This window comes from Mus musculus, chromosome 8 (genome assembly GCF_000001635.26).
Source record: "Mus musculus strain C57BL/6J chromosome 8, GRCm38.p6 C57BL/6J".
Taxonomy (NCBI): domain Eukaryota; kingdom Metazoa; phylum Chordata; class Mammalia; order Rodentia; family Muridae; genus Mus; species Mus musculus.
Window position 1 is genome coordinate 10,663,257 of NC_000074.6, and position 13,864 is coordinate 10,677,120.

Consider the following 13,864-nt stretch of genomic DNA (forward strand, 5'->3'; position numbering starts at 1 on the left):
AGAGAACAAGCTGCCATCCTCTCTCCCAGCAAGCTTCTGGCTGGGGCAGGCCTGACACTTGGGTGTCTGTTTGGAAGAAGGCACCTAGGAAGTCACCACCAAGCAAGAAAGCCCTGTCTAGTTGAGTCCTTATCAAGATGCTTCCAGACCTCCAGTCAAGACAACTAACCAATATGGGAGGTCAAAAGCAAAGGAATCCAATCTGGCGAGTCCCATTTGTTTTACTGAACTTTATCTGGAGACAAATTATGAAGAAGCCAGTCTGAGCTCTTAGTGCCTTGATCTTGTCTTAATTATGATGAAGAAACAGACAGGTGCTTTACCAACTCTTCATCTCACCAGAGACCTACTCTTTGAGGGAGCTGGGTAGACTTCATCAGGATATACACTAAGCACGCCCTCCTTCCCAGCAACTGACACCTTCCACAGAGCCAGGGCTCTCTGTGGCAGGCACTAAGCATCAGCAGCCTGCTGATAATTCTCTGACAACTTCATCAGCCTCCTGGAATACAAACAGCCATAGAAATATTGACCAGTTGGATTCTCCGGCCTTCAGAGTGTGAGCTCTATGGTTGTATCCAGACACTTCTGTTCCTACAACTGAAGTAGAGATGACAGTCTCAGCACACAGCAGACATCAAGCAACAGCAAGAAGATGACACCATTTGGTGAGGTTCCTCTAGCTGTGCAGCCTCGTGGTATGAAACATAACCCTTGGCTTCCCCATTTATAACACAAGCTGGCCTTCGAGAAAGCTTAGTTCCTCAGAGTCTCTTCCATGTAAAAGAGCACTAAGGGGTTTTGTTCCTGTTTTTCTTTCAAACGTCAGAAAAGCAGACTCTGGAGTAGAGACTGAAACCTTGGGGCGTGTTCTTGAGTTTGAAATAGTAAACAAATTAAAGAATTGTTTTCAACAACCCTGTACTTCTCAGGTTGCCATGGGAACAGGGGTCAGCCTGTGGGGACTGGAGGAGTCTTTCAGAAGGGATAGACCACCTGTGGTGAAGCTAACCTTTGAAGAAAGCCGGTTTGCTCCCTGCATAAAGCCTGAAGACTACCCTGAGAGAAATCCTACTCGCCTCTGGTCTGTTCCCTAGAAGTGACATACAGCCATCATTCAAATTAATGTCTGTGCAACTATGTTTGAAATGATCAGCTGGTTGGCCGAAAAGGAGCAGCTGGTTGGGGTTTCTTCTAGCTACCAATGGCAGACAGCCTCGGCAGACTTTAAGCAGTTTTAGCAGTTAGTAATTGTTTGTACTGATTACCACATTCAGGATTCGATTCACCTATAAGGGTGTGTGACCTGCCACATTTATGATTATGGGGAGAGGACTAAATCATTAGCTTTGATAGTTCTCAGAGCTGTTTATTGTGTCTCTGGAAGGCTAAATGAATGAATGTGTCAGTGTGATGCTGGTATTGGTTGCAACTTCCCAAACATAAAGTATGCCCATTTCTTGGATCACTAACTCAAATACACTAATGCTACCACTACAGATAAACAAACAAACAAACACAGAAGTCATTCCTTGCTTTGGATTGAGATAAATACTTCTTAGAGAATTCCCTTATGTTTATGTAGCTTTCTATATTTGAATGAGACAGAGCAAAGATCTGAACAATAATATTCATGTTTACAGCTAGCCTTCTTGGATCAGTGCCCAAGTGAGGTGGCTAATAGGATCAGCTCTGCGGCCTACTGTACCTCCATGCCCTCCCTGGGGAAGCTGCACCCTGGCACCACACTGGGATCTGGAATCCAAAGAATGTGTTTGCATTTATCCCACAACTCTCCTTTACTCAGGGGTCCACCCCTGGGATTCCATTCTGGTGACTTTCAAACGTGTAATTACTCATTAGTCCGTTCCCACAGTCATGGGGAGGACTTGTTTACTGTTCAGAGAGGGTGGGGAACGGAGTCTGGGAGTCTGCGTCAGTTGAATATCATGAATAAACACACATCTGCCGTGACCACAGCGTTCCTGAGCACTGGAGATTTAGGAATCAAAGTCTATGTCTTCGTTCTTCAGCTCTGGCACTCTCGGAAATTTGCCTGTAGACCGTCCAATAGCAGCCCCTGGTCCCGCCTGCGTCTAAGGCTCCTGTCAATAAATGATGAGCTGGGTTTGTGCAGCTTGCACTTCTATGTTTCTTGAGAGACCTGGTTCTGGTTAACACAGCCCTGTACTTTGGCCACACAGAGTTCTGGTGTCTCCTCAGGAGGTGAGAAAAGATGTGCCTCCCCGTGTCACAGCTCTCCAATACAACAGAAAGAGGCTCAAATCACATGCACAGAGCACTGGGCAGTGGGGAATCTCATCTGCAATCACCACAGGGCACAGTGAGTCCCCAAACCTCACACAAGCATACTTAGTTGCTGAGAATCACCCACCGGTGGTGTATTCACTTGGTCTGGCCTTGAAATATTTAGGCCATGAAGATAGTCTATGGATTGTGTAAATGACATTTTTTTTTGTTTTTGAGACACAAGTGCACGCAGAGTTGCCAAGCCAGTCAGTAGAGTATTATCTATAAAACAAACACGCCAGAACACCTTTCCTCAAGTCCCCCTTTTACCTCCAGGCCTCAAGCACCAAATTGGAGTTCACAGTGTTACAATAAGGTCTCCCTGCAAGTACAGATCCAATGCCAAGAGGATGGAGGGAGTTGTCTAGGGAACAGAGTAGGAGGACTGGGCTTAGTGACTAAGAGTTGTATTCTGGCTGAGATGCTAATGTTCCGGTGACCTCAGCCAAGTCCTGTAAATTGTTACTATCTGCAAAGTGGAGATAATCGACAGCCCTGCCCATCCTGCAGGAAGGCCGGCAGAGACTAATTAGAGAGCTCATTTGAGATTCAAAGTACTTTGTGGCCCACAAGGAAAGTGTTGGAAGAACAAAGGAAAAAGCTTGCGCTCTGCTCCTGCAGTCTGGGGACCACACCAAAGACTCTCCCAGGAATTCATCTGTTGGAGCACCAGTGTTTGTTAATTAACTGGTATTAGGAAGTCATTGTGGCTACCAGGGGTTAATGGAAAGACTGAACTTGCTGAGATGGGTCTATAGAGGTGTAAATCGAGGCTTCCTTTGCTGAAGGAGAGGAAGGGGTCCCTAAGCTAAGCATCAGGCTGCCTGGAGTTAGACATCCAGTCTTGCAACTATCTTCTAGAAATTCCAAGCAGGTTGCATGCAATATAGACATGTTTCATTTCAATGTAATAAAAACAAAAAGAAAACAGAGCTATTATTATTTTTACTATATCTAAAACAAAATTATTTTAAGAAATAAAGAGAACAAATTCATTGAGATGCCCTCAGTAATTCTTTTGTAATTTTGGAGAAGAGTTTTATCCATGTAGGAAATGGTATGGGAGCCTGTACACAGAGGTACACATGCATATATGTGTGTACGTACACACACACACACACACACACACACACACACACACCAGCCAAATCAGTTGTCTAGCAAGAAACCAGCATGATATTCAGGGACCCTTCCAGAAGAGTTTGGAGACCACCAAAGATGAAGTGAATGGTAACTTCAGAGTGAATGAAATTGATCCCCAGAGTTTCCAAAGCATGGCTCTGTGTTGCAGGAGGAGCCCGGGGAGCAGATGGGACATTATGAGAGCCAGTGAGATGCCTGTTTTTTCATTGACACTGCCTTTTGGCAGTACAGTCCATGGAAGCCATAGGACAGAGAGAAAGGGGTGTTACTGAAGATCCAAGGACCTTGCTCCCCGACCTGTGTGCTTCCTTTCTCTCCCGAGTGGGTACCCAGATGTGTGCATAAGCAGGTGCATGAAGTCTAGATGTCTCTAGACAACCCAAGCATTCTGGTTGGATACTGCTCTACAGAGGCAAAGCATGAAACACCGCAACGGGGTTCAGAACATGTCATCCTGAAACAGATTCTTTGAACATGAAGAAATCAAGAGACAGGGAAAGTGCCTTGGTCTCCAATGTTAATCCTGGAAGCACAGAAGAAAAAGAATAAGATAATGGAGGCTCAGGAAACTCAGAGCTAGAATGCTGTCGTTGGCCAACATGGGGGTTTTACTACACTTGGTCAGTCTTGGATTCTGGGGCCTGGATTGTTGATGGAGGCTGGCAGGAGAACCCTCCTTACGAGAACATCCTTAAGGGAGATAAAGCCATCCTTCCCTTCCCTAAGCTTCCCAGATCTTTGAAGGTCTCAGAGAGCATACTAGGTAGATTCCTAAGCAATGTCTAACAGACAAAAGTCATAGGAAACATGTTGCCCCCTGGCCTCTTCCAACATAAGGGGACCACAGAAACTAGGTGCTTTCAGCAGTGCTGCTCCAAAATTGGGATTGAGAGGAGTGAGTGTGCATGGCACATGGGAATTCATTGCCACTGCACATAACATCCTCTGCACATAATGTTTACTGCACATAACGTCCACCACACATAATGCATACTACGCATAAAGTCTCCTCGAAGCCCAGGCCACTGGTTCTGCCCTCACTCCTGAGCTTTCCTGACACCCTCCTGTGGGGAGCCGCCCTCACATTCGCCGTTACAAGATGGCGCTGACATCCTGTGTTCTAAGTGGTAAACAAATAATCTGCGCATGTGCCAAGGGTAGTTCTCCACTCCATGTGCTCTGCCTTCCCCGTGACGACAACTCGGCCGATGGGCTGCAGCCAATCAGGGAGTGACACGTCCTAGGCGGAGGATAATTCTCCTTAAAAGGGATGGGGTTTCACCATTCTCTCTCTTGCTCTTGCTCTCTGGCTCCTGAAGATGTAAGCAATAAAGCTTTTGCCGCAGAAGATTCCGGTTTGTTGCGTCTTTCCTGGCAGGTCGTGAGAACGCGTTTAAGACCCTCCTACAACCTTGTCTTTTACCTTTTGCCTCTGTCTTCTTCTGTGCACTTGCATATCTTGGCTCCTGTCTGTCCCGGCTGGCCAGTTGGCCCTCATCAATGGAGAAGGAAGACGGAAGCTTTCTGACCCAGTGAGCTCAGACCTGCCACTCCTGTAAGGAACAGAAAGTGTATGTCTGCCTCTCGTCTCACACATAAACTTTTGTCACACACACACACACACACACACACACACACACACACACACACACCCTACCCTTGGTATTGCCCCAAGGCAGCACTTTTGCTGAATGAAGCATACCCGTTGGTTCCTCTTCCTTTTACCTCCTGCTTAAGTCAGAGCTGCTGAGAGATGCTATGGATTCACAGCCATCGCCCACAAACAGAGCCTTCTGCCCCAGACTCCAGGTGTGGCCAAATGTCATCTCTTAGCATCTGGGCTCATAATTCATGGCTTGGCATCCTCCCTCAAAGGCTAACCTTAGAGTTATCCAGCTTTTGTGCTTCAGGTGGGACTTGCCATGCCAGTCATCTCCTAGAGGAATTCTGCACACAGAATCACAAAGGGACAGCATGAATGCCAGCTTGTCACTGAGGTCTGCAAGGACATGCTGATCTGGAGCACAGAACATGGTGGTCACAGCAGCCATCATGGCTACCATACTCAGGGATGAGCCTGAGGGTAGATGTCCATTCCTAACCTGGCCCTAGTTCCTAGCACCATACCTGCCAAGCACACTTTGTGTACAAGCTTGCTGTAGAATCTATAAGACAAAAATTGAACAGGGTGGGTTCATCTCCCCCTGGGGACTCCTACCCTGATTTTTGTGCAAGAAATCTTCTTGTTTGTATGTGCTTCAAGACTTTCATCTATGATTCTAGATATTAAATCAACAAACTATATATATATATATATATATATATATATATATATATATATATATATATATATATATCACAAAATCCAAGATAAAGTTTAAAATTATTTCCTACCACTTTAAAAATATAAATTGTAAAAACAAACATAAATTTTTTGCCCCTTCAGTTTTAACCTTCATCTGAAGTATTGTTTGTCTGGATCTTAGATGATTGTGTCAATGTATTACAGACAAACCATACCAGCTGAATAAATCAGTGTGTGAGAAGTTCCTTGAGATAAAATGAGCAGTACCACACAGTAGGACTATATCCTCTGACCCCTGCACAACAGAGTATGTAAGTGTTCAAGTGTGTGTATGTGTGTGTGTGTGGGGGGGTTATTGTGTGACTGTGAATGAGTGCTATGTGTATATAAGTGTATATGTGTATGAGTGTATTATATAAGTGTGTGTAAGTGCTGTGTATGTGAATGTAAGTGTGTGTGTGTTTGTGTGTGTGTGTGGTGTTTAGAATACTCAACACTAAGTGTTTAAAGAATATTTAAATGGAATCTGGCATTTTTAATGCATCAGTATATTATCATTAGTCACAGTTACAATCTCGTATTTTCTTCATTTCTTTTCCTTGTTTAGCCAAAAAAAATTCTTTTCGCCTCCACCCCACCCTCTGCTTCAAAGAGTGCAATTGCACACTGCAGTGTTTTTAAATAAAACCAAACTGACCACTAAAAGTGTTGTTGGTGACCTCTATAGATGTACACAAGGACTACCAAGCATCTGATAAAAACGGTAAAACACTGAAACATTTATTAATCAGTGCTGCTTTACTGACACTGAAAACCTGTCATGAAGTAGAGCGTCCTCCCTTCCTTTATTATACATAGAGTCATAAAAACGTAAAAAAAAAATCACAAAATATCAAAATGTTAACTACAGCTGTCTCTGAGATACTGCCAGTGACTTTCTTCTTTCTTTATAACTTATACGATCCAAATGTTGACATTGGTCATTCTATTGCTACTATAACAAAATGATCTATTTTAACTTTGAAAACCTTAATCTGTTTTCGTGTGCCTTCCTGTCATTTTATACAGACCACAGCTACAGACAAGCTGTGTCAGTTTCATGACCCCAAGCAGCTACTAATGGTATTGGTGTTGTCCTAACTATCTACCAGGCTCTCTGACATCTGGTCCTCCTGCTGTCTGCATGTGCAATATATAGCATCACTGTGAGAAAGGAGAAGGGAGGAGAGAGAAAGATGTGGGAGTGGAAAGGAGAGAAGGAGGCCAGGACATACAACACCATGCTCTTGAAATGAACGGAGTTCACGTTGCTGATGAGTATGATCTTTAAGTACTCATCTTGGATCATCATTTACAGTAGATTATCACAAAATAGGGGAAATGTACTGTGCAGCACACAAGTGCCAGGGGCAGCTACTGTCTTCGTGTGATTAGAGGTCACAGAGATTGGTCACTGTTGATACTGCTTTGCTCACATCTATTCGTACCATCTTAATAAAGCAAGACTGTGTACACAAGGCTGTGTGTGCAAGAGTGTGAATGATTCCTCATGGATACTTTAGACAATGTGTGGAAGATATTCTAAATTGGTGGAAGCTACTCTGGATTGACAGAATTTATTCTGAATTAGTGGACATTATTCTGGTTTGGTAAAATCTATTCTGAATTGGTAGATACTACTCTGGATTGCTTTCTAAGATGTTGATTATTATTATTATCATCATCATCATTTAGAAGGGGGAATCAGTCTACATAAGCATTTCACCACAACGTAAACCTTGCACTGTGTACACTTAAATATTGTACTGTGTCCTATAATACTCCACCATGTTTATGTTATGTGTCAGCTAAAAATAAATTTGATTTATAAAAGTAAAGCCTAATAGGATGTGATGTATAGTGTTGCCAAGGACCAGCCTCAGCTTGGAGAGGAGATCCTCAGAGAAGGGGTGTTTGAGAATGGCAAAAAAAAAAAACAAAAACAAAAAAAAAAAAAAAAAAAAAAAAAACACTTGAAGTCAATCATGGGTACAAGCTGATCACTTTTGTTCAGCTGAGACAGCTTTCTCTGGGGATCTCCAGACAGTGCAACCAGATAGCTCAGCTCTCTCAGACCAAGGCCCAGTCTTTTATTTACATAGCAATTCAGCCATTTACTCCAAGTTCCCTTTTGATTTTCTCATGAATCAGTATTTCATAACCACAGCCCCCTGATTCTTAGAAAAAGATAGCAGGCACATTTTCAACGATGCAAATGAATGCAGAGATCTTCCTGTCTCTGTAGGCACAAATAATAAGCTTAGCTGGTTGGGATCCTGTCCTGAGATTACCATTCCTACTTACCTACCCGAACCTAAATTCTCTCTGTCTCAGGTTGACCTTGAAAGGAATCTGACCACCTTTGTATCTGCCTGCCTTTGTATCTTTCTGACAAGTTGACTCACAGTAGTACAGTTGCCTCTGTTATTTTAGGTCTGTGAAGCCATTTATATAATTCATATTGCAGCTTTTATTTTGCATAGGTGAGAAGTTATATATTCTTAAACTCATGTTCTCAAAGTTCTTTCCCACAGCCTTAAGGGCTGTCTTGAAGGTCACAAGGTTTATATCTTTGCTAAGGATATAGGCACACCCTTGCCTCCCAGAGTCATGCTATCTCTGGTTATCATGGAGTCCTTAACCTTTGCAGAGAGGACATTCCCCCATAGGAGGAACATAAAGTAAAATATACAAATAAGCCTTACACCTAGCAACTGTCAACACTTGTGGAGGCCCACACCCTGATGGCTCTGTTCCAGGGGCAGGAAACCATGTCATACCATTCCCTTCTGCATGGTCAAGCAAGACTCAGCATAGTGTGTTCTCTTAGGTTCTGCCTGTGTCTGCCTAACTTCCAATAGAGACCAGTGAGAGCCCTTCAAGGATTACTGAGTTCCAAAGGAGAAATCTTTTTCTCAAAATCTTTAGAGCTGAAAGACCTTCTCCCTCCTGACTCATCCTGCCTGGGTACACAGTGACTGTGCCCTGTGATAGTAGGAAGCCCAGTCCTGGTGAGGAGCAGTCAGTGCAGGACCTCGGGCTATTTCCATCAGCCTCTGTACAACTATTTATTTTCTTTTCTTGGAAAGACAATTTGTTCTGTCGCCAGAGAATTTTCTAATATCCTGCTACCAACATCTGCACAGAACAGAATGCTTTAGAAGATCAAATAAAAGACACACACACACACACACACACACACACACTTCCCTCTGAAATGGATAAGAGATAGGAGTGCTTCTGTTTGAAGCAACAGAATATCAGAAAAATGCTGGCAAACCCAATCAATGAGCCATTGTGAAGGGCCAGTGTCAGCAGAGGAGGAATGTGAGATACCCAGCAAAAGGGAAGGAAGAGCTGTGGCCAGACCTGGGCTCCACTCCAGAGTGCATCACTGCCCTGCAGGCACTCAGTGCTCCCCTGCACAAAGATCATCCACTCCTTCACTGTCTCTTCCACCAGATTGTAACACCATAGAACATGCTCAGTGTTTGCCAAATAGTAAATACTAAGCAAACATGTGAGAAGGGAAAGAAAGGGGCAAGATCAAATGAAGGAGAGAGGAAGGGAGGGTTTGGGGGAAAGGAGGGGGAATGGGGGATGGTGGAGGGAAAGGGAAGAGGTTGATGGAGGAAGAAAGAGGAAGAGAAAAGGAAGGGAGGAAGAAGAGGGAAATAGAAAGAGAGGCAGGTAGAAAAGGAGGGAGGGAAGAAAGAAAGAAAGAAAGAAAGAAAGAAAGAAAGAAAGAAAGAAAGGAAGGAAGGAAGGGAGAGAGAGAGAGAAAGAAAGAGAGAAAGAGAGAAAGAAAGAAAGAAAGAAAGAAAGAAAGAAAGAAAGAAAGGAAGGAAGAGAAAGAAAGAGAGAGGAAGAGAGAGGGATAGATGGAGGGAGGGAGGGAGGGAGGGAGGAAGAGAAAGAAAGAAAGAAAGAAAGAAAGAAAGAAAGAAAGAGAGAGAGAAAGAAAGAAAGAAAGAAAGAAAGAAAGAAAGAAAGAGAAAGAAAGAAAGAGAGAGGAAGAGAGAGGGATGGAGGGAGGGAGGAAGGAAGAGAAAGAAAGAAAGAAAGAAAGATAGAAAGGGAGAAAGAGAGAAAGAGAAAGAAAGAAAGAGAGAAAGAGAGAAAGAAAGAAAGAAAGAAAGAAAGAGAAAGAAAGAAAGAAAGAAAGAAAGAAAGAAAGAAAGAAAGAAAGAAAGGAAGGAAGGAAGGAAGAGGGAGGAAAGGATTGAACAGTCAGCAGAGAGGAGGGAACAGAGGGAGGGGTCTGCACATCTCTTTAGCTCTCATCCCCATCTTTCAGACATGTTTGTTGCTCTGCAATGGAAGAAGTGAGCTACTTGTCCAGCAGAGAGGAAGAAAGGATGGAATCACCTTCTCCCAGTAGGTCCCATCATGCTTTGGGTCCTTGATCCAACCGACCTTCAGCAGAGAAGACAGAGACAGAGTGTGCTGAGGTGAGTATTCTTGTAAGCTCATAGAGAAATACAAGATGAACACTGATACTATATTCAAAGAGTGGCACTGTGGAGATGCATGTCAGCAGACCTGCAGCTCTCATGAGGGAGTTTCCTTAGCCAGAGCTTGGGACCTGTCAACTGGAGCTTGCCGAGAGTCTGCAAGCTCTGGATTCAGCTTTAAACTATGTCCCAAAAGCATGGTGAAGGGTGATTGAGAAAGACACTTGACACTGACCACTGAACTACACAGTCATACACATTCAAGAAAAAGGAAGGAGAGAGGGAGAGAGGGAGAGAGAGAGGAGAGAGAGAGACAGAGAGAGAGACAGAGACAGAGAGAGAGAGAGAGAGAGAGAGAGAGAGAGAGCAAGCGCTGGAAAATGACCAAGAAAGACATCTGACATCGACCTCTAGCCTCTGCACCCATACACATAAGAGGAAAGGAGAAAAGAAGGGAGGGAGGGGAGGAGGGATAGAGGGGAAAGGGAGGGAGGAACATGGGGGAGAGGGAAACATCTAATAAAATACAAGGAGAGGTACAGTAATGAGGAAGGGAGGGAGAGAGGGGTGGAAAGAGGGAGCAAGAGACAGGGAGGAGGAAGGGAGGGAAGGGGAAGGGAAAAGGAGGGGGGAGGATAATCTATTTAAATACAGGGAAGAGTAGAGTAAAGAGAGGAAGATAAATGTTGACTCTTGAATTGACCAAAACCATGGTGGATGGAGGAGTGGCCTCCTCAACTGTGAACAGGCAGCTCCCATGGCAGAGTTCATACAGCCTTCCCCTTCCCCTCCAAATTCACATTATCCCTGCTGGAGACTACATGGCCCTCTATGCGTGTGACATGCAGCAAGTTGATTATGTAAATGAGAAGATTGATGTAGAAATTCTATAAGTGGCCATACACACCTAGATACTGAATGTCCCGACACCTCTGTTTATAATCACTGAGAGGTTTCTGCTACTGGCTGCCCAAACTTGCTGTGGTTTCTTGTTTTAATCAATGATTGTCTATTGTTTCCTGTTTCTATATCACAAGCTAGTCTAAAAACTTGTCAACTGCTGAGAAACAATTTGCTTTTTCTTTCTAGAATCTTTTCTTTATCATTTGCAGTGATATCTTATCTACACCAATTTGGAAAAGCAGGTTGTTTTGTTTTGTTTTTTAATTAGCTTGCTTTTACCAAATTCTTCCAAATGATTTAATTTTTCTTTCATGGGAAATGGTTATTTATACCAATTTCAGTGCATTTAACCCTATGATAGTGAGTCTCATCATGTAATTACCACCGTGCAATGGGCCTAGAGAGCCACACCTGGTTCTTGCTTAGCCTGCACATCAGCAGGTGGAAGCTGAATGATTGTGTCTTTCCTGCATCATGGAAGACTTCAAGAAACCAGTCTTGGATATGCCGGTTTTTGCCTTTCCCTAACTATCTTTGGCTCTGAAGGTTCTGAAACACAGTACCTGCTAAGGGAGACTGGAGATTGGGCTAGAAAATTCAAATTACTGTTCAATCTTAGTATTATTTTATCACTGAAGATGGACCTTTAGTATTGTGTCCCTGAAGGTAGATCTTTGTATAAGTTTAGCAGCCAAGTCTTCACCCATTCTAAGTTCATGGCTTTCTGACCCACCATGGTGTGAATACATTGTGTCCCAGGCCCTGCTGCTACTCACCAAGCAGCTGTCATGCCTTCCTTATTATAGTGGACTACACACTCTGAGCCTGAGAGCCAAGCAAGGCTCTCCTCCCCTCAGTCATACCTGTTGGGTTTTTAGTTAGATAAAATAATGATGAACATATCTAGATAAATACACACGTGAAGGGAAGGGGGACTAAATGTGATTTAAATTTATTTTTAAGGTTGACTTATTTTATTTTATGTGTATGGGTATTTTACCTTCATTCATGACTGTCCACCATGTGTGAGTAGTGCCCATTGAAGCCAAAAGAGGCATCATATCCCCCGGAACAAGAGTTATGGGTGTTTGTGAACCACCATGTCAGTACTGGGAACCAAACCCAGGTCTTCTGCAGGAGTATTTGAATCACTGAGCACTTCTGTCCTCCTGAATGGGTTCTATTTGGATACATCTTGGTACATAATTTGAGGATACTGGGATCTACCACTGGCAATGTGGCCATGCATATGAGAGGCCCATTCCTGAGCATGGAAATGCATACACGAGGCTCCAGTTCTCTTCTGTGCTTTCTGGCTGATGGACCCTCTTGACTTGGTCTCAACTTGGTTCTCCCACATGGCTATTGATAATGATTTCATTACACGTTGCATTGTTTTCTTTCTGGTTGACAGGAAAGCCCCTGAAGAGCTAAACCTGAGGCCACAAGTTTGATTATGGGTGAAGGATGGCCCTTTCGCTGGAGGCAGAAACCCAAGGAACCATCATGGACAGTGACAAACTGGGAACTCACAGCAATACTGGAAGCTGAGTGATCGGAGGTTCTGTGGCAGATATTTGCTCAAGACAGAAGCTGGCAGTGTAGCATTCCAGCCAGTACTATGGCTGCCATTTATGAAGACCCTACAGCTCTCTTCACCAGACACTGAGGCACACCTTCACAGGAGTAACCAGCCATTCACCCTCCCAACCAGTTCCTGCCTGGAGGATATAATGTAACAGACAGGAAAGCCTGAGAGAGGTTGCTGCAGGATAGGGGTCAGACTGGTCCAGTATCCTTCCACCATGAGGACTCCCGGGACTTTCAGTGCACACCTGCAGGCAGTGTACAGTGGTTACTGTATCCAGCATCCTTCCACCTTGTGGACTCCTGGGGGTTTCAGTACACACCTGCAGGCAGTGTACAGTGGTTACTGTATCCAGCATCCTTCCACCTTGTGGACTCCTGGGGGTTTCAGTACACACCTGCAGGCAGTGTACAGTGGTTGCTGTATCCAGCATCCTTCCACCTTGTGGACTCCTGGGGGTTTCAGTACACACCTGCAGGCAGTGTACAGTGGTTGCTGTATCCAGCATCCTTCCACCTTGTGGACTCCTGGGGGTTTCAGTACACACCTGCAGGCAGTGTACAGTGGTTGCTGTATCCAGCATCCTTCCACCTTGTGGACTCCTGGGGGTTTCAGTACACACCTGCAGGCAGTGTACAGTGGTTGCTGTATCCAGCATCCTTCCACCTTGTGGACTCCTGGGGGTTTCAGTACACACCTGCAGGCAGTGTACAGTGGTTGCTGTATCCAGCATCCTTCCACCTTGTGGACTCCTGGTGGTTTCAGTACACACCTGCAGGCAGTGTACAGTGGTTACTGTATCCAGCATCCTTCCACCTTGTGGACTCCTGGGGGTTTCAGTACACACCTGCAGGCATTGTACAGTCACCACTGACCTGGCCAGATCTCAGGCAAGTTCAACAAGGGAAAGTTGGTGGACAGCAGAGCATTCTGATGAGATTTGAATATAAATCTTCCTCACTCAAGGTCATATCTAACAAAGGGAACAGAAAACATAATTTTAAAAGTAGGGATCGAAGTACTGCTGTGTACCCAGCACAGATTTTGATTCGTGTCCATTTTCCAATTAGCATTAAAAGCACCCTTAGGTTTCATCTGTCTCTGAAAACTGCCTGTCATTTA

The 13,864-nt window shown here is 44.3% G+C and overlaps 1 long non-coding RNA gene across 1 annotated transcript; it reads left to right on the plus strand.

Moving 5' to 3' along the window:
- The first annotated feature begins 10,104 nt into the window (after positions 1–10,104).
- Gm32330 lies at positions 10,105–13,540 on the plus strand. Its single transcript, XR_378705.2, has 2 exons — positions 10,105–10,248; positions 12,569–13,540. It is a non-coding gene; the product is annotated as a predicted gene, 32330 (long non-coding RNA).
- Positions 13,541–13,864: the final 324 nt, after the last annotated feature.